The sequence below is a fragment of the Cyprinodon tularosa genome, unplaced genomic scaffold, assembly GCF_016077235.1.
Source record: "Cyprinodon tularosa strain WSP-4 unplaced genomic scaffold, ASM1607723v1 ctg662, whole genome shotgun sequence".
In the NCBI taxonomy this organism is placed as follows: Eukaryota; Metazoa; Chordata; class Actinopteri; order Cyprinodontiformes; family Cyprinodontidae; genus Cyprinodon; species Cyprinodon tularosa.
Genome location: NW_024039410.1, coordinates 289,078 through 309,289, shown reverse-complemented (window position 1 = coordinate 309,289; position 20,212 = coordinate 289,078). Strand labels below are relative to the sequence as shown.

The 20,212-nt window shown below is 40.6% G+C and overlaps 1 protein-coding gene across 1 annotated transcript in view; it reads right to left on the bottom strand.

Moving 5' to 3' along the window:
- Positions 1-20,212, bottom strand: part of uvrag (UV radiation resistance associated gene) — a 191,677-nt gene that overhangs the window by 35,738 nt on the left and 135,727 nt on the right. The gene's annotated exons all lie outside the window — the stretch shown is intronic.

The following is a 20,212-nucleotide window of genomic DNA, read 5'->3' as shown; positions in this document are numbered from 1 at the left end:
TAGCCGACCAGAGGATAAAATAGGGACACATTACACAGATGTGTGATAATCTCTATTAAAAAAGTGAACGAGAAATGTGATTCCAGCGAAATAAATCAAATGCAAACAGCTTCATCAATAGACTGATTATTAGTTGTTATGAAACAAATTAGGGCTGGGCGATATAGAAAAAAAGCTTATCGATAAAAAAAAAATGCATATTGATCGATATCGATAATTATTGAAAAGATTTGAAACCATATTTTATGTGCAGCTCTGCCTTGACTTTTATAATATTGCTAAATGATTTAATTTTAATAAAAAACACAAACACAGACTTCGAATTAAATCTTTATTTAACCAACTTTTTTAACCATAACAGAATTGTTTTAAAGAAAAATAACTTAAGAGACCTGAGTTATGTTATTAAATACTGACAAAGAATAAACTAAAGTGACCAAAATAAATATAACAAATAAATAAATGCCCCCCACCGCCGCCGCCCCCGTTTCCTGCTTTAACCTGAGTTATTACTTTGAAGTTTCTGGCCCCTCAGCATTTTTATCTCAATTGTTAGAACTACGTGGGAAACTGCCCAGAACTGAAAATATATATATATTTTCCGAAGATTCCTCGGAGGAGAGCCGCACCGGGGCTGTGAGCGGCTGAGATGATAAAAAAAAAGTTGGTTTCGTTATCAGAATGGTTTTCACTGGTTCCCGACACATTTTCCAGATGACTGTGGTTTGTTTTTGGTCCGACTTGCCATGACCGAAATACTGCCAGACTGCCAAACTACAAAAACCCTTTGTTGAAAAAGGTTCTACTTGCTGCATCTTCATGTGCTCTGTGTTGTGGTTTGAGAGGGCGGCGCTTGGTGACGGCATGCCTGGGTCCGCGATTGTGATTGGTTGGGAGGAAGTAGTGACTAGCATAAACCTACATGTTAGGCTACAATGAGAAGGAAGGAAAACTGCGTTTCTTTTTTATCGAACTTTTATCGACCCTCTTTTTTTCTATTGCGCCACACGTCTATCGATCGATATATATCGTTATTGAATTATCGCCCAGCCCTAAAACAAATATATTATTTCTATTTTGCTTATTTTATTCACAAACCATTACCACCCTAGCAGAGGGGTTGTGTTTGTGTCCACTAAGGACCAAACAACTGACCGTGTGCAATAGATAAGGAAAAGTTTCAGTCAAAAGACAAAGGTAAATACTAAAACTAATCAAAGGAACCATCATTATAATAAAAAAATGCATTATAAATTTTCGGTTTTGTTGATTTTTTAAATCTGGAGATCAGAGCTTCCTGCCGATTTCGGTGTTCTTACTAGAACTAAGAAAGTAGAGCACATCAAGCCCACTTCTAAACCTGTAGCTCAGAAATAATATTCAAATCACTGAATGGATCATAACAGATTTGTTATCAGTGTATTAACCTCCCAGATCACTCAGGTCTTCTAGTTCATGTTTACTCTGTTCATCCAGAACTAGAACCAAACAAGGAGAGGCAGCATTTAGTTCCTATGCTTCACTGATCTGGAACAAAAAACTGGAAAAGTGCTGAAAGCCTGAGTTCTTTAAAGTTAAAAACCCATTTGTTTAGAGCTTCTTTTGACTGCTGAAGTTAAACTGTTAACTCAGGTATTATTAGGTTGTGATCAAGCTGTTTTATTTTCTTCTCTACCTGCTTTTATGTTTTATCCATCCATCCATCTTCCTCCGCTTATCCGGGGGCGAGTCGCGGGGGCAGCAGCCTAAGAAGGGAGGCCCAAACTTCCCTCTCCCCAGCCACTTCTTCTAGCCCCTCAGGAGGAACCCCAAGGCGTTCCCAGGCCAGCCGAGAAACATAGTCCCTCCAGCGTGTCCTGGGTCTTCCCCGGTGGGATGTGCCCGGAACACCTCACCCGGGAGGCATCCAGGAGGCATTCTAAACAGATGCCTGAGCCACCTCAACTGGCTCCTCTCGACGTGGAGGAGCAGCGGCTCTACTCTGAGTCCCTCCCGGATGACCAAGCTTCTCACCCTATCTCTAAGGGAGAGCCAGCCACCCTACGGAGGAAACCCATTTCGGCCGCTTGTATCCGCGAAATCGTTCTTTCGGTCATGACCCAGAGTTCATGACCATAGATGAGGGTAGGAACGTAGATCGACCGGTAAATCGAGAGCTTCGCTTTTTGACTCAGCTCTCTCTTCATCACGACGGACAGGTACAGCGCCCGCTTCACAGCAGACGCTGCACCAATCCGCCTGTCGATCTCCCGCTCCCTTCTTCCCTCATTCGTGAACAAGATCCCAAGATACTTAAACTCCTCCACTTGGGGCAGGACACCCCCCCCCCCCCCCCCCCCCCCCCCCCGACCCGGAGAAGGCACTCTACCCTTTTCCGGCTCAAGACCATGGCCTCGGATTTGGAGGCACTGATCCCCATCCCAGCCGGTTCACACTCGGCTGCGAACTGATCCAGCGAGAGCTGCAGATCACGACCTGATGAAGCCAATAGGACCACATCATCTGCAAAAAGCAGAGATGCTACCAAAACGGATCGCCTCAACACCTTTGCTGCGCCTAGAAATTCTGTCCATGAAGGACTATCATGTTTTAATTTTGATTTATTCTGCTTTTTTTTTGCCTTTAATTGTGCTTTGATTTTTCTTCTATTTTATTGTATAATTCCTGTAAAGCATTTTGAATTGTCCATGTTTTGAATTGTGCCATACAAATTAAATCGCCTCGCCTTGTAGTGCTGGACCTGAAAAAACAAGATAAACGCTAAAGCAAAGCCACTGAGCTTCAGATTAGTGTGAACATCTGACTGGAGACAAATAATAGGGCAGATTCAAGCTATGCAGCTTAGTGCACACTAGCATTTAACAGTTAGAATGTAAAGCATCATTGAGAAGAAAGTAAAAATATGTTTGATGGCTGAGTCTTCTTTGGTACCGGAGGTCTTCCACCACATTGGAACCATCTTCTGGGTCAGTAGCGGAATCATTATTTCAGCTTTTAAAAAGTAAAAAAACTGCTCCTGGGTGTAACATACCAAGTTGCAATGGTTGCTACGGTTATGCATCATAAGAAATGTCCCCAAATAAAAAGATAAGACACTGGCAAAATCCATTTAGCTGCATGGCATTCAATCCAGTGGTTAAAAAAAAAGAAAAACAGAAAAAGAAACAAGTCACTCATGGAGGACCAATCTAGCAGAGCTACTTCAACATGCAGCTTCCTTCAGCAGACAGTTCTGGAATTTTTGTTTTTTTTTAGTCACACTCCTGCTGACCTCCTCTGGACTGAGGACACATCCTAACTTGTGGATAAAGGCCCAACAATGGCTTCTTTTTCTCAGGAAGCAGACATGGTCTGGATTCTGTTTTCGGTTGCTTGCAAACCTTTACACGACCAAAACAAAAAGCATGTCGTGTCTCAGCGTGACGGTGTGGTCTGGGAGCTACAAAAGGATAGGAAGCATTTCTTCCTGATGGCGAGGACAGCACAGGGGATTGCGGGACACCATCTACTAGATCTGAACTCAATTTATGCTTCACAAATCCAGAAGATGGGCAGACACATTGCTACGGGTCCAACCATGCAGGGACTTCTTCATGTCCATCAGGAAAACGGTGCAGGAGTATTACATCCAGACCAGACCAGTTTAAAAACAGCGTCTCACTTTAAGCGAGTTGTGAAAGCAATATTCCCTCTTCTGTCAAACACTCACTTCCCTTCTATGGGACCCTCTGACATACTCCAGCCACACACTCCCACCTTTACCCACACTCTGATCGCATTTTGTATTTTTAATTTTTTAAAGAGTGAACGTTTTATCTACGAATATAATGTATAGTTTTTAGGTTGAGAGTCAAAATTGAATTTAATATGTATTGTTAATACTGTGGCAATATTTTTAACACACAAACATTTAGGCGTACTTTCAGAAGACGAAAAACAAACAAAAATGCATTAAAATGCAAATAATTTGATAACCAATTAAAGGTATTTATTTAAAATTAGTTATCTATGTTAAAGGGTGTTATTTTTTAGTAGTTACTGGGAATATCACTTTTTGCCACAATAAAGGATAAAAACAAAAGCTTCATGGGATGCCTCAGTTTTGTGACCTCAATGTTTTTTAAAGTGTATAAGCTGAGCTATAAATCCCACCTCACTGAAGTCCAGAAGGTCTAAAGAGAGCATCTCCTGGAATGATGTCAGCAGCTCAAACATGTCGATCTCAGGCCTCTGTGGCGCTTGGCACCGATTCAAGTATATTACTGGTTTGAGCCCCAATTTAACCAGTGTTTAGAAAAATATGTGAGGAATTAGTCTTTGAATCAAAAATGTACCGTATATACCGGACTATAAACTAATTTCCTAACTGCCAGAGGGGGAAGACAAAGTTGAAAATGAAATGAGGTGCTAATTTTTATTTAGCACGACATTTTAGCACCAGGCACAACCACTGATCTCTATTTATTCACTGGATATGGATTAGCCGTTGGTAGTAGACATTGCCGTGGAGTCAACTGTCGCCATATTGGTACTCCCTAGTACCAGACCAGAACGGTCAGAATGTGAACAATACGTGCACTACAGCATCGAACTTTGATGATGTTCTTATTTTCTGGGGGGCTTAAGACATTTAAAGCAAAGATAAAACCATCACTTTAACAAATGCTTCCTGTTTCATAGGATCAGTAGGTTACTGCCGTTTAAGATAAAAAATAGGCACATCACATTTATATTTAGTATGAAGTCTATGAAGTCTATAAATCATGTAATATAACATATTATACAAATTCATCACAACAAAATGAGTGTGTTAATGGAGAATAATAATACTGTAGTCAGATAATAAGAATATTACAAATGTAGACACATATTATCTGATGATGTGCCATAAGTGCTAAATTCATGATGTACATGTATTGATTACATTTTTTTTGGTAATGGTATTACATTACAGGCATTTTTATGGCATGACTCTGTGAAAGTGGGAAGTACCAAGATGGCGGCTGATTACATCAGCAATCCAGTGAATAAATAAAGATCGGTGGGTACAACGGTCCCGTATTTACACATTTTGACATTTATTTGCTGCATTAAAGCTTCCGAACCGATGAAGAGACTGGGCTCAACTCCTGCAGAGCTGAAATAAATAGCTGAAGAAGCCCCATCTTTCAGCAGAAGCTCTTACTGCTATGAGTCATCAAGCTAACCGGAGCTAGCATTCTTCTTTGGTCCATGTGCGATTTTTTTCAATTGTTCCACGCAGCTAACACTCACACTGCAACCGCAGGGTTTGCTCGTACAGTGTGAGGTCACAGCTTACGATGTTTGTTCTCACACTGTACGGCCCCGTGCTCCGATGCGATCTACCTGCTCACACTGTAAGTCTAAAAACCACGTCGGACTCAGCTCTGCAGTGAGATGGCGCGACTCGGACTCGTCTATCCGGAAGCTAAATGACTAGAAGAGGAATATGAAGCTCACTACAGTAAAACGCGCTGCCTTGGTAATTTGTGCAATTTTGTGCCGAAAGCCCTAAAAAGAAAAGGCAAAGACATTGGACAAAGACATTGGCTGAGCAAATGTGGCTACTACGGTCTGTCAATTTTACAGAAAGAACTCCATCTCACTTGCACCCCCGCCATGCTTCTGTGTTTACGTCTGAGAGGAAGAAGAAAAAGTTGTTCCTTGTTTGCGCATTGAGCGATTTTCCCACGATGACCGACAGAAAATCAAACATGTTTGATATTCTCCCGACCTCTCGATTCCTGATTGGAAGGTGTTCGTGAGAGGCTGATTGCTCCACATCGCCCCCTGTACACTACACAAGATGACGCACGATCAGGCTGAAAGTCGGTCCGATCGAAAAATTCTCGCACGACTGGAAAGTCGGCCCGAAAAAAGCAAAGAAAAAAAAAAAAAAAAAAACGCCGTTTATGCCCGGCTTTACACGTCTGCTCACCCAAAAACAACCCACTCGCCAGACAGAGCTGAAGCAGCGCTGACTATTTGACTCACCAAAGAGCAGTTTTTAGAGATCCTGATAAGAAATGTTACTTTTATCAGTAAACTGACTTGGTAAAGGCTGCCAAAACACAAAGATCCATTAGACAACGCTTAGTTTAAATAATGTCAATAGTTTTACCTTCATATGGTTAATGGAGTAGCCCATCCAGCTACTGTAGTAATGCAGCTATTTAAATAGTGAAGGAGGAAATATTCTTTTCATCTAATAGTTTCAGTATTTGACCAAAAACCATACAGTCTAACACCTCAACATTATATAATCTGTAATTGTCATATTTCATTGGTTTTGTTTTATCCATTATTGTGACCATCCTTTGGCAGTAGCACGTTATGTCAGAAGAGCTGAAATGAAATACCACCTTACTGCATAACTGGGAGGAGAAGCAACGAGGCAGCATTACGACGCACTGAAAGCTCTGCCACTTCTGCCATCGGTGGATTTGTTTCTCATTTGGGTCTCTGAACAGCAGTAATGCAACACAGGTGTGGTTAGGGTTCTCTTAGACCGAGTCCAGTTCAAATGCAACCCTAACTAAAACCAGATTCTTTTGCATTAGTTGTTGTCAGACATTGCCTAGGATCACATTGCTGCCAAATGCAGTAAACAGATTTACATAATTATGGGAAAGGCTGTGTGAGGTGAATAGGAAATTCAGTTAGGGGAACACCGGTCACAAGAGATCAGTGGAAGTCTGCTGTGATCCCGTCACCCTGGGGAGGGGCTGAGGTAACAACAGCTGGTATTACAATATGGTTGCAGAGAGTGGATGTGCTGGTCAGCAAGAGAGGTCAGAGTCTGCTGGGCTACAGTGACACCTATTGGAAGAGCCACCTCCCCTTATGAGGGGTAGCTCAAGGCTAATAAGTCTGGAGTCAGACCAGGTAACCTGATCGGCTCACAAGCTAAGCTTGTTTTTGGAGTTTCACCTCTGAGGTCAACTTTAGCAGTATCGGCATGTAGGAACGTCATCCATTCCAGTTGGCACCTCTCACAGGAAATCACACCCAGGAGAGCCAAGTAATTCTCTAATTTACAGATTTGTATCAAAGCAGAACAAAATGTGCTGTTGTAGGAATTGATTTAGTTTCTGAGGCAGGAGTTATGGACGCTGCCAAACAACCAAACAGGCAAAGAAGTGTTGTGAAGCATAAAGGTCCACAAACAAGCTCTAGCCCAGTAACAGCACACCGCATTAATAAAGCAGACAAACTCAGCAATAAAACTGTCTTTATTGTTGCTAAAGCCTGATCAGACTCTTTTTATTATTTACAATTAAAACTATGTGTTTTTTTTACAAGAAGGGAAACAGTTTTTCTTTTTTTAAATTGTGTTTCCATAAAGCCCCTCTGGAAAACAGCAGAGTCCAGATGAGGATGAATGTAAGGTTTGTGGGCAGGTGTCTATTCTGGCTTTCTGCAGCCCACATGTTCTCCTCTGCTCTGCTACTTGTGAATGGTCGTCTTATTTTCTTTTCCCTCCCTTTTTATTCGGTGAACCTGACTGACGTTTTATATTAGTGTTATTACTGCAGCACAGGGAGACTAGGAATCAATTACTGCCTTTGGAAACATTCCTTCAGACTCAAATGGATGTAATATCAGCTTTTTTCTTCTAGTCTAACTAAATAAATTGGAGACAAAAAAAAAACTTGCTGACCTCATGGTTGCTGCTCACACTTCCATATTGTATATAAAAAAAAGATCTTTAGCACAATCTGATGACACAATACTGATATTTAGATAAAATAGTCTTGTCAGAAGAATTGGACAATTTGAAGCTCTACTGGACCTGATGGGGAATATAAAAACTGGACATTTTTCTTATCAACAAACACGTTCTATGTGATGCTCTTCAGTGTGGGCGTTACTCCAGGAAGACAACTAAAAATGACAGTATGGGTGTGGTAAAAAACCTTACTAAGTGAAAGTAGAAAAGCTTTAATGGTGTTTTAATGTCCTGTGTGATGGTGGTGCACCAAGTGTCCTTTGCTACTCAGCAGAACTAGACTACTGAAGTAAAACAGTGGGACCTACATGTCACCCTCTTCGTCACCTTCTATATTTATATTCTATTTTAAAAGGAGAAGAAATGTGTCACAAAAAACACAGCAACCAACTAAAAACAACATTTTTGTACAAGCATTTGTTCTGCATGTGCAAATATGAGGAGTTTTTTGTATAAAGAAAGACTGATGGATAAGATTCCTTATATCCAGCATTTACAATCATCACTGCTTTTGGACAAAAGATCAACTTTATTTTATTTCCCACAGACAAGATCAGAGATCCACCAGAAACAGCAAAAGACACAAGGCCATTTCTCAATATCTGTACTTGTGCGTTCTCATGTGCTCGTGAAACATCATCAGCCTCAGCCCTAGTACTGTTCCAATTCACAAGAACAAGAAGACCGAAAACGGACAAAGTCCCCGGATGTTGTTCTCTCCTCTCCCTCTTTACCCAGCATGCATCAGAGCAGACTTGTCCGTTCTTGTCCCAGCATGCACTGCGGCAGCAGCAGCTTCCAGTGGAGCGCCAACAGAGTTTAGAGTATTTAGTTAAAAGTTCTCTTTTCTGCTGCCGTTGTTCAATAAAAGTAGGTTTTAAGATCATTTGAGGCGAGAACATTATACTTCTAATTCTCACTATATGGCCCATTTAATGATCTAGTAATTTAATTACATTTTTCTGAAGTTGAGAGGATGGCGGCAACCAGCAGACCTAAGAGGCTAACAGCAGCCAGGTCTGATCCTAGCCCGTCTGCAGCAGCCCCCTCTCTGCATAGCCGTGTGTGAAGGACCGCTGGCTGTGATGGAGAGTTTTTGGTTTTATTTGGCACAACTTTCATTTGATTTGTGTTTTTCCTACGGTGTTAATTATTACTCCCCCAATAAATGAAAACATAAGAATTTTTATTATCTAGAGACTATTAATAACAGGAGGTGAAATGCAGCTAAAGACGAGCCGAGCATGTGGTGACGTCACGAGAACGCTTCTGTTCCAATGTACCCATATTATTTCTGCGTGCTCCTGTTCTCCCAGAGTCTACACATTCCTGTGTTCTTCTCAAGAACATGTGGCGCAGTGATTAGTGTGCACGTCCCATGTACAGAGGCCTTAGTCCTCGATGAGACCGATACGGGTTCTAATCCGACCTGTGGTCCTTTGCCGCATGTCTCTCCCCCTCAGCGTACTGTCAGGTTACGAGCCATAAAAAAACAAACAAAGAAAAACTCTTGTTGTTGTGAATTGAGAAACGGCCCAAGTTCCTTAGGCTTGGTTTCCAGATTCAACTAAAAAAAAACACAAAAACGGTGACGAGTCTATTTGAAGGAAAGGTTTCGATAAATCCAAGTGCCTGGGCAGCAGTGAACAGTTGACTAAACAAAAAAGCAGAAAACTCCACCTTCGGCAAACACAGTAGAATATGAAAATAAATGTTAAATAAAAAAGGAGAAATTATAAAGCAGCATAACAGAAAAATTAACAGCAGCAAAGAGAAAGTCCTGGCTCTCCGTTTCCATCGGCTCTGCGAATCAAATTAAAACCTGCCACGGTACTGGGAGAGCGCGGGCTGCGTCCGGTTTACTTTGGAGCGCCCAGAGCGTTCCCTGGTCATCTGGGTTTGTTCAACTGTGACCCTGCATAGTGTTAAGGATGTTAAAACATTTTTTGTGCTGCCAAAAGCTTTCAGTGTTTGGAACTGAAGCAGTCACAGCCCAATAGAAAAACAATTTGTAATAATAAATGAGGGATTAGGGATACTACTGTGTGCAACATGTAATATTACCAATCAAACAATGGAAGAAAAAAAAAGTTCACTAAACCGTATGACAGGAAAATACAATCTGAAAATTCAATGCTACATTCAAGCTCCTTACTTTGACTCAGAGTGTAGCCTGCTTAATAATAACCACCTCTGACCGCTTGGCTTGAACAACGATAAGATTAATTTGCTCCACTTCCTCTGCAGCTGCTGCCAGACAAAAATATACATAATCAGTAAAAGTCACTTCCTTTAAAATCTGCACGGTTTGCATAGAGCACAAAGCCAATATGGTACATGCTTCCCTCCGCAACAGCTGCATCGTAAAGAACTGCATAACAGCTAACCCTGATAAATAGAATCTGGTTAAATGTGAACTAATTTCTTATTAACGAAATCTAATTAGGATGTAAAGAGGGAGGCAGAGAATGAGAAACAAATCGCCATTGTGCAGTTCCACTTTCCCCCCCTGCACGTTCAGAGGCCAACTACTATGTAGGTTTTTCCATCATTTCAGCGATGGGACAAAGTGTGAGGTTGAATATGCGGTTTGTAACTCTTTAATGAGCTGGACGGAGGCCACCGTTGGACTCACATAGAGGTATGGAAAGGATACAGAAATAAGGGTCCTTAAAACTGCATTCTACCACATTTCAATTACGGTAGTTAAAGTGTTAAAACTGCTAAACTTAAAGTAAGACATCTAAGATTCAAAACTAATTTTCAGCAGGAAATTCAGATTACATACATAAATAGAGTTGATGAAATTAAAAAAACAGAACAGCATTTCAACAAGAAGTGATGCAATGCTGTGGATTTCTTTGATATAGTTTCCTCCAGCAGCTTCACAGTCCTGGAAAGGGGAGATAAACTACAGCTGAGGCGGCTGCAAGCTTCCAAACGCACCAAAAGCCAAGTGTCCACACTGACACAATAATTACAGCCTGTGCATTTGTGTCTCTGTTTGCTCGTAGGTGCGTATTTAGCTGCAGCAGGGTGTCCCTGCTGTGGACACCATCCTAATTGCTCTTTAAAGAAGGAGCCAAGAACCTGGGTGAGGCGTGTTTTTAATTTAAAAAAGGACCCGTTTCCATGGGGACCACGACTGCAAAGGCAATGATTTGTCCACCGACAGCAGATATATGCCTGCTTTCCATCATAATGTACGGGTAGCAACGTGGTAGACAACAACAAACAAAGTGGTCGATCTGTAATTAAGCCCAGTCTGAACACATGACATAATTGTGTCATAAGTTTAATAAAAAAGAACACTTTATACCATTATAACACCATTATAACCAAGGAAAGTTCCCTAAATTTATATTTTTCAGTGTAAGTCAACTCCCTTTGGGGATCTGGTCCAACCTCAGCAGGAGATCATGTATGTGTTCCCTCACATCCATCCTAAAGATTCTTCCCACCACCTTCAAGTTCCTGGGATCGGTCTAAATCGAAACTTTGCCTCATTTTTTTCCTGAAAACGTGTCCACACATATCCAGGAGTCTCGGTCAGTTTAGAAAACTGGCCCCAGAGCAATCTATAGTTGGAGCGCTGATGTCCTGAAGCATGCAACACTAGTCGTCGTTCTTCTCTATGTTTTGTGTTTGGTCATGTGAACCATGATGAGACTAACCTGACAACAGCCAGATGCATGTCTCGCTCCGCCTAGCTCCACTCACATACATCTGGAACACCGCCATAGGAATTGCCTTTACTGAAGGCTGGGCCTTATCAAAACTCCTTGCATATTATTGGATAAGCCACTTGTCTGTCATCTTTATCGACGTGCTATTTCAACCACTCACACCGAAGCTAACCCGTGACGCTGTGAGAGCTACGCAGGAAAAAAACAAAACAGAAAAGTCGACATCTTGGATATGGCAACAGTGGAATCAGCGCAATGTCGGTAAATGATCAATGTCTTTGTGCCATGAAAATGTGCGGATAAAAGGCAACATTGTGCACAGCAGACTTATTTTAAAAAAAGAAGCCAACCAAAAAAGTATAGACCAACGACTTATAGAACTCGCTTCTCCACTATGTCACATCCAGGACACACCCGCCCTGCGTCCTGATTGGCCAGACCATAAATTTGGTTGGGAAAATCACTTTCAATGAGCGGGTTCCCAGATGTATGCGAGTGGAGCTAGGCGGAGCGAGACATGCATCTGGCTGTTGTCAGGTTATGATGAGACTGCTTCTTTAACTAATCAGAATGAGTTCCTGAAACTGCCATAATCCCCCTGTTCAGTGATGTTTTACTATTAAAGACAGTTTCCTTCAATCCTCTTTCAAATCTTATGTCCCCTTTGCCCAAAATCTTAAAACTATTCGTGGGTCTTTTGTTCTTGAGGTCTTTTGTTCTTAAGGTCCAAGTCTATAGCTGAATCTGGGCCACAGCTACTGGTTATCTTGATCTGTACCATGGCTTTGTGACTCGAATGACTGAGAATTTACACAGGTATGTTATTGTTGTGGCCATTATGAGCTGATGACCAGATTTAAATATTCTCAAATTCATACAAAAAGCAACTGTCCCATTGCTAGATGTATCATGACAACAAACACTTCCTGTATTCCTGAATGAGAATCTGGTATACCTCTGTTTTATATCTGACCACTCGTCCTGAAAGAATTAGGCTAATAGATTTTATTTTTTCTGACATAAGTCGACCTTTAAATTCAGACTTAGCTGTATCTGATTTTCTGTATGGCTGTCAGATTTGGTTTAGTTATTATAGAAGCTTAATGTTAAAAATCTACAAGTATTTCTGATTAATGTTAGTGGTCATTAATTTTCCTTTTGGTATACCCACCCAGCGCTGCTCAGGCTGCAACCATTTAGCTGCTGATTTGAGATTTAAGTTTAAAAATATGGAGCTAGATCACCTTATAATTTACCCCATTCACTTTCAAAGGTTTAGAATTAACTAGTACTACTTTTTAGTGTCTTAAAAGCAGTATAATAGACCCCCAGGGTTATGCTACCAGTTAATGGTGGACAATCTTCTTTAAACTAAAATCTCAATCGTTATTCCCTCTAACAGACACATAGCCATAATGTCCAAAAAACCTCTACATTGGTTTCACATCCATAAAACCTGTGTCTATATCAGGTCCTGAAAATGTCCGTTTTTTATTCTTGGTTGTTTAGCACTCACTCTGACCAAATTGCTCCTGGATTTTATTCAAACCCATCTTTTATTACCCAAGGGTACAAATTTAAGTTAGACCGTTAAAACTGACATAGCTGAGTATTCCGATACAACACTAATCCCAAGCAAACTGATCTACAGACTTGTCTTTAACCCAGCTTAACATTTTTGAACGGCATTTGAAGGCTAGATCTCGTCTCGTCGTCTCCCGCTTTATCCGGAACCGGGTCGCGGGGGCAGCAGACTAAGCAGAGACTCCCAGACTTCCCTCTCCGCAGACACCTCCTCCAGCTCTGCTGGGGGAAGCCCTAGGCGCTCCCAGGCCAGCCGAGAGACGTAGTCTCTCCAGCGTGTCCTGGGCCGTCCCCTGGGCCTCCTCCCAGTGGGACGCGCCTGGAACACCTCCCGAGGGAGGCGTCCAGGGGGCATCCGAAGAAGATGTCCGAGCCACCTCAACTGACTCCTCTCGATGTGGAGGAGAACCGGCTCTACACTGAGCCTCTCCCGAATGACCGAGCTCCTCACCCTATCTCTAAGGGAGAGCCCAGCCACCCTGCGGAGAAAGCTCATTTCAGCCGCTTGTATCCGGGATCTCGTTCTTTCGGTCATGATCCAAATTTCATGACCATAGGTGAGGGTAGGAACGTAGACCGAACGGTAAATTGAGAGCTTTGCCTTTTCGCTCAGCTCTCTCTTCACCACGACAGACCGGTGCAGCGTCCGCATTATTGCAGCAGCCGCACCGATCCGTCTATCGATCTCCCGCTCCATTCTTCCCTCACTCGTGAACAGGACCCCAAGATACTTGAACTCCTCCACTTGAGGCAGGGACTCTCCTCCAACCTGAAGGGGACAAGCCACCTTTTTCCGGTCGAGAACCATGGCCTCGGACTTGGAGGAGCTGATCTGAACCAGGAAACCCCAAAATTAAAATGAATTAGATTTAGGTTATATCATCAAGGTAACCCAGTAGAAGGAATGGTTCAAATGCTCATAATAAGTACATTTAAAGTCATAGGGAAACGGCCGCTCCAACCGTTGCATTTCCGAATTCTCCCAAGTGGTGCAAGACTTTACACGGGTGAATAAAGTGAATGTGATTGGTTGTTTATCAAGGGGGCGGGATTATTGTGGCGGAAGGTTCGCATGCAAGTTTGGTTGTGGTTTTGGTTTGTCGGAAGCATTTTGCTAACCAGTTAGCAACTTAGTGCTAGTAGATTCCCAATGGGAAATTCCATTGGGACCAAGTAGCACTAAATTGGTGACTTAGAAACGACACTGTCAAAGAAAGCTATGGACAGCGGAAACATGCAAGAGGAGGAGAGTTTAGTGTCGGAGGTCGTGGATGAGTCTGCTCTGTCATATTTTAGAGGAGGAAAGCGGGATGAAGATGTTGTGGAAGAGGACGCCAGGGCGGCAGAAGCTTGGTTTGGTGTAGAAAAAATAAGGGAAGAGTCATCAAAATGCGGAGTGCCACCGTATGGACTGTGTGGGATCCAGCCGCTTTGTGTCCTTTACAGTGGGAGCTGCTGATTGGCCAGAGTAGAATGGCTTTAACAGAAGCCACATGGAAAGGAAAAACCAAGCTGGATGGTAGGATTTTAGCAGAGCCAGAAATATATTTGTTCAAACACTGACCAGACGGGGCCAGCATTGTTTTATTCTCAGAGCTGTTTAATTTCATTCAGCCACAATAACGCCGGCAGCCATGAGCGAATGGCTCCCAAACACCCAAGTGGCAGCACATGGGGTTTGCTGAATTAACAAAACAAACAGGTTTTTCTAAAGTCGCTGACATGAAATATACTTGCTTTTTTGCCCTCTACATTCTCATGACGAGTGTAGAAGGGTGGGGGGTGGAGGGATGAGCCGCGCTTGGCGAGCCACAAAGGGTCCACCAGCAGAGAAAATTCTTCTGCTTGTGTGCTTTGGTCCAGTTTCTATCCCCTACTTAGCCAATAGGAAAGCAGGAGGGATCCAACAACTACAGCTATTGTAACAGAGTAAGACCAAAGTCAGATCAAAGCCACTGATAAAACTCCCAGTGGAGGAAGCATAACTTACAGGGAGCAACCTCATAGGATCTGTTTCTCTTTGATTCACCAAGGAGTTTTGTTTTATGTAAGCCAAATGTCTCAGATATGATTATATGACAAAGACCAGCTAAATGAAGAGAGAGGTTTTAGCACGTCCTGTCTGCTGAGGCGGAGTGGCCGCAGCACTTGTTGAGATCCGTGAAGACAAAGGCAACAGAACTATGCCTCAGCTACGTTTTTCCAAACAGCTGGAAACTGCAAACGCGCTATTAAGGAAATGATGGAGGAGAGAAGCCAACGCTCTCTAAACACCCTGAATCACAGCAAACCTTCAGTTTTTGGATCACTTGGCAAAAAAAATCCACAGTTTGACCTGTGGGAAAACTACATTCAGAAGAAATCATAACATCGTTGCAGAGATTGATCGTCAAAGATGAGGCACACAAGCAAATCCATGTTTGTGATCTTTGGCTCTCAGTCTATCTGTTCCGATTCTTTAAGTTATAAAACATCCAGCCCCAAATCTAAAAATCCAGGGACATTACACAGAAAGCAAATAAATTAGACAGCAGTGATTCTTAGACTTCTGCATACTCCTTTTTTCCAGCGATGACCGCAACATATTTTAGCATTTATCTTGTCAGCTTCATTTAATGTTTGTATTTTTTATCCAAGCTTGCAACATATCCCAGATTTGTAATGGTGCCAGTTCTCAGAGTAAATACAGGATATCCTAAAGACTTGACTTATAGTTATAGCCTGGTTCTGCAGGAGGTTTCCTACTAGAAAAGAGCTGTTCCTCTCCACCATCCCCATATGCTTTCATCAGGAGTGGCTGTGAATGAGGAGATCTCCTGGTTTTCTATTTTACAAACGGAAGAGATCTTTAGCACCGGATTATAATCTGAAAAACAAATAACACTCCTATTTCATTTAGTGACAGAGATCAGTGCAGTGACAGTTTAGATACAGATCATGTTTTACTTTGCTCACCAAAGCCATTAAGTGGTTTAGAGAGGAAACGCCTTTGATGACATGGGTTTTACTTTTAGAGGAAAAGTCGGGTCATGTTCAGAATTCAAACTTCTGAAAGTACTTTAAATATAAAATTATTATGTACTGTTCAATAAATGAATATATAAATAATTTAATTAAGAGTAATTTTCATTTAAATGTGCTTTACTGGAGGCATCCATGTTTGTCAAAGAACACTACTGCCACCTACTGGTTTGTGACGTCACAGTGCGGTATCTGCTGTTGAGCAAGTTCCCATGCTGTATCTGGTGTTTATCACAATGTGCTATTATCCAAGTAATCTTGAAAACATTCTTCTTCCAAATGTTGGCTACATATTACATGTTTTTTCTCTGTTGTTGCTGATTGCAGATGTGTCTAGTAGTTCCCATTGATTTTGCTTGTAAAGCGGGGAGAATGGCGATAGGCTTACCGTACCGTGACGTCACTGCCGCAAGATGTCAGGAGTGAGGTGTTACTATATTTGAGCATAAATGGCCGCTCCCAGAATCAGTGATCGCGATGGAAATTATAACTTTTCTTTTTTTTACTAATTAACGCTAAGTTCATTAAATCACTGTGAACGTTTTCAGTTTTAAGCATAGATAATGATCCATTCATTGCTCCTCGCTGACAGAACTTTTCCTTTAAATCAGAATCAAGAACACAGTATGAATCGATTGAACCAACTATATGATGAGGGAGGCTGGGTCTGGAACCGGGACCATGATTGGACCTTTAAAAATATTGTGTTTTTTGACCAAGAAAGACTAGGGTTGGCCGTGACACCACCTCTCCTGTGTGGGTACCGCCTGCTCCATGAGGCCGCCATAGAGGTGATGGTAATGTGCCAATTCTGACGAAAGGATGCTCTTCTTAAAAAGGATGAATATGGAGGGAGTTTTGTTCCATTATTTTGGCAAGCAAGGATTGTGTTTTGTAAATGGAAAAAAAAAATAAAAAATAGAGTAACAGAGTAGCATTGTGAATTTCTCACATTTCACTTTTCCAAATCACTTTAAATTTTATTTTTATGTTCATATTTTCAGATTGAGTTTTATGAATTTCATTCTTTTCATATTGTATTTTAAAAATCACATTCTCTTGTCATTAAGCCCAATACAGACGCTCCGCCACATTAACTAATAAAATAATGTTACCAACATCCACACAGACCAATTGAAACGAGTCTGTTCTTTAAAATAATGGAATAATGGAAAATATTAAGATTTTTAAAATAAACAAGCAAAATAAAACTATATATGTATGAATACGTGTAAAAATACTAAAGATAATAAAAAAGAAATATAATCAAAAAAATGTAAAATGATTTTTGAAAAAAATGTAGTAATTTTAAAAAAATTTGTAATAAAATATTTTAAAAAATGAAGAAAAAATGAGAAAATAGACAATTTCCCATCAAAACTTTTGTTGAAGTTTTTCAAAGTATTTATTTTTGATTGTATGGTTTTCAAATGTCCATTTACGAAATATATTCTGTTCTTGCAACAATAATGAAACATATTTCTCTTCACAGCTGAACAAAGTCAGGATCTCTCGCAGCCAAAAAAACATATTTTTACAGCTCTGAGAATAGATTAATATGAACCGTTGCATTCATCGGGTAGATTAGCAACAAAAAAATCCACTGCGTCTTAGCTTTAAGCAGAAATGATAGCGCTCTGACAAATATCAGAAATCAGAGAAAGTAGGTGTGCCGTTAACCAGGCATGCACTGTGGGTTGAAGGTAGGTGTTTCCTGCAGGGGGGATGTAATCACTGCTCTACATGCAACAGTGACGGCTGCGTGTCCCAGAATGGAAAGAAGATGCTGCTCAGAGGATTCAATAGGATTACTTAGATTTATAGGAAGCCATCAAATTGACTGTTTGGGCATGATTTAACGAAGGAAGAGCATTATAACAATGATAGAACCCTAAAAAAGTTGATTTTGTAGTATTTGGACCTCTAAACGGCAACTGATAAAGGCGCCATTTTTAGATAAAAGCAGAGAACTGAACCAGACTAAATTAAACACTTTGCGCAATAATAAGTTCAAATCCACCACAGAATAAATTCCCCTGTAACTTTTCACTTCAGCTGTATCTCTTCAATGTGTTTTTCACCTCTAAGGGGACAAGAATCTAGATCAAGATAAGCATCCAGTATTCCTCCCCTGCTCTTCCACAGCCCTGCTGATATACTGCTATACTGATATACTACTGTTTCTTTTTCTGGTATTAATCAAACAAGGTTTGGTTTCCTAAGCATATATATGCACAGTAAATTAAACTAGCCAGATAACAATTTGGAAGAAAATAGAACATATCATAGGTGAACACCTGAAATAGGGAAATCAAATAAGCCTAAACTGACCAAGTAATGATGAGTATTATTAATGTACAATCATTATGATCTAAAGGTCGTAGCTGAACTTAAGAAGCTCATCCTATGCGCACAAGAAAAGACATAAAAAGAAGCTTTTGCATCGGGGCCCCAAATCAAGATTAGCATCCCAGAATGCAATTTTGACCTCATTACTTTGTTAATAATTTTTTCTGATCTGTCCCTTATTAGAAATGTTTTAGACTGAAATGCCACAATCAGTAGAGCTTCAACAAATGAAATTCATTCGATGAGACCTAACACATGTTTCTGTAACCTTCTGCACTGCAAAAACAATCTAGAAATTAGTCAAAATGTCTTAAATGTATATGTATTTACCATTAATTTCAGTAGGTATTAAGATGATTTGTCAATGGAATAAGGATTTTTTACTGTTAAAATAAGATAATTAGATAATATGCACTTAAAATAAGACTATGAAATAGCTATTTTCTTAATTTAAATTGTCTTGATCCATTGGCAAAGTGTCTCACTTACCTCCTCAATGCAAGAAAAATGCACTTATTTTAAGAAAAAATTAGTAATCTAGATTTTGATTTTTTTCAGTGTGATTTTAAAATGATGAATGGAGGAATAATGGTTTTATGATCCTTGTTTGTATTTCAGAATACTCTGCTCGGCTACCAGCAACCAGGCTTCAAAGAGCCAAAATATAACGGTGATAAAAATAAGCTTTTCACCATCTTTAATTTTTCCTCAGTTTCACACAGTTGTAGGATTATTCCCAATTATATTAACATTCATTTGAACGTCCATTTAGTATAAAAGGAGCTACTTTGGATCCCCTCTGTGGCGAGGGACAACCCTGGAACATGTGACCACAAAATGTGGAAAATCAATTAAACAAACTTAAAGTGTTTTATAAAGTCATAGGTGGTTATCCAGAGGAATTCCCATAAAGCCAGGAGCTCAGGCATAATCCCAGCACACCAACAGTCTGACTGTGTACACACACCCAGAACTGGAAACCACAGAACAGCGACACTTAGACGAGCAGACTGAGACCTGCTGGTAAATCAAACACTCTGGCTGACAGAAGGTGGGAGCTGGTCAGCACAGGAGCGTCCACTAATCCCACTCTTTCCTTTCGTACTATCGGGGGTACCTGAAGCTTAGTGGTTAAGGCCCAGCATGAAGGCTCCAGGAGAACTGCTTCAATGCTCCGTTTCTTACGTTTGATAACACTTTTTATGGGGGGAAAAAAAGGCTTTTCCTGCTGTAAATATAAAAGGGGGTTCCACCAAAACCTAAATCTGAGGAAAAATGTTGCACTAGCTTCAAGCTGCAGCTAACAACAAATGTTTGTGATGGAAAACAGAGACCACACAGTCAGGGTTTGAAAACCGGTGGGGAAAGAGAGGAGTGCTTAAAGTCTGGGTTTGGTTATTAAATCGCTTCAAAGTAGAGATTTTGGACCATGTCAACCAGGAAAATATATGTCATCAGCTGGATTTGATCTAAATATAAACTGTAAGCCTAAAAATAAAGTAATAATTCACTGCAATTTTTTTTTTTAAATAAGATATTTTTTTCTTAAATTGAGGTGAGAGATACACTTTGCCAATAGAATAAGACAGTTTAGATTTAAATAAGATAAAAAAAACAGCATTTGAATCGTCTCATTTGAAGCGCATATTATCTAATTATCTTATTTAAAGTGTAAAAATACTCCTTCCATTGCCAAAATATCTTATTTACCTACTTAAATTAAGGGTAAATACACTTAATCTAAGACATTTTAACTTAATTCTAGATCATTTTTGCAGTGTACTTGTATGTGTGGCGAGAAAAAAACATAATTTGGCTCTTC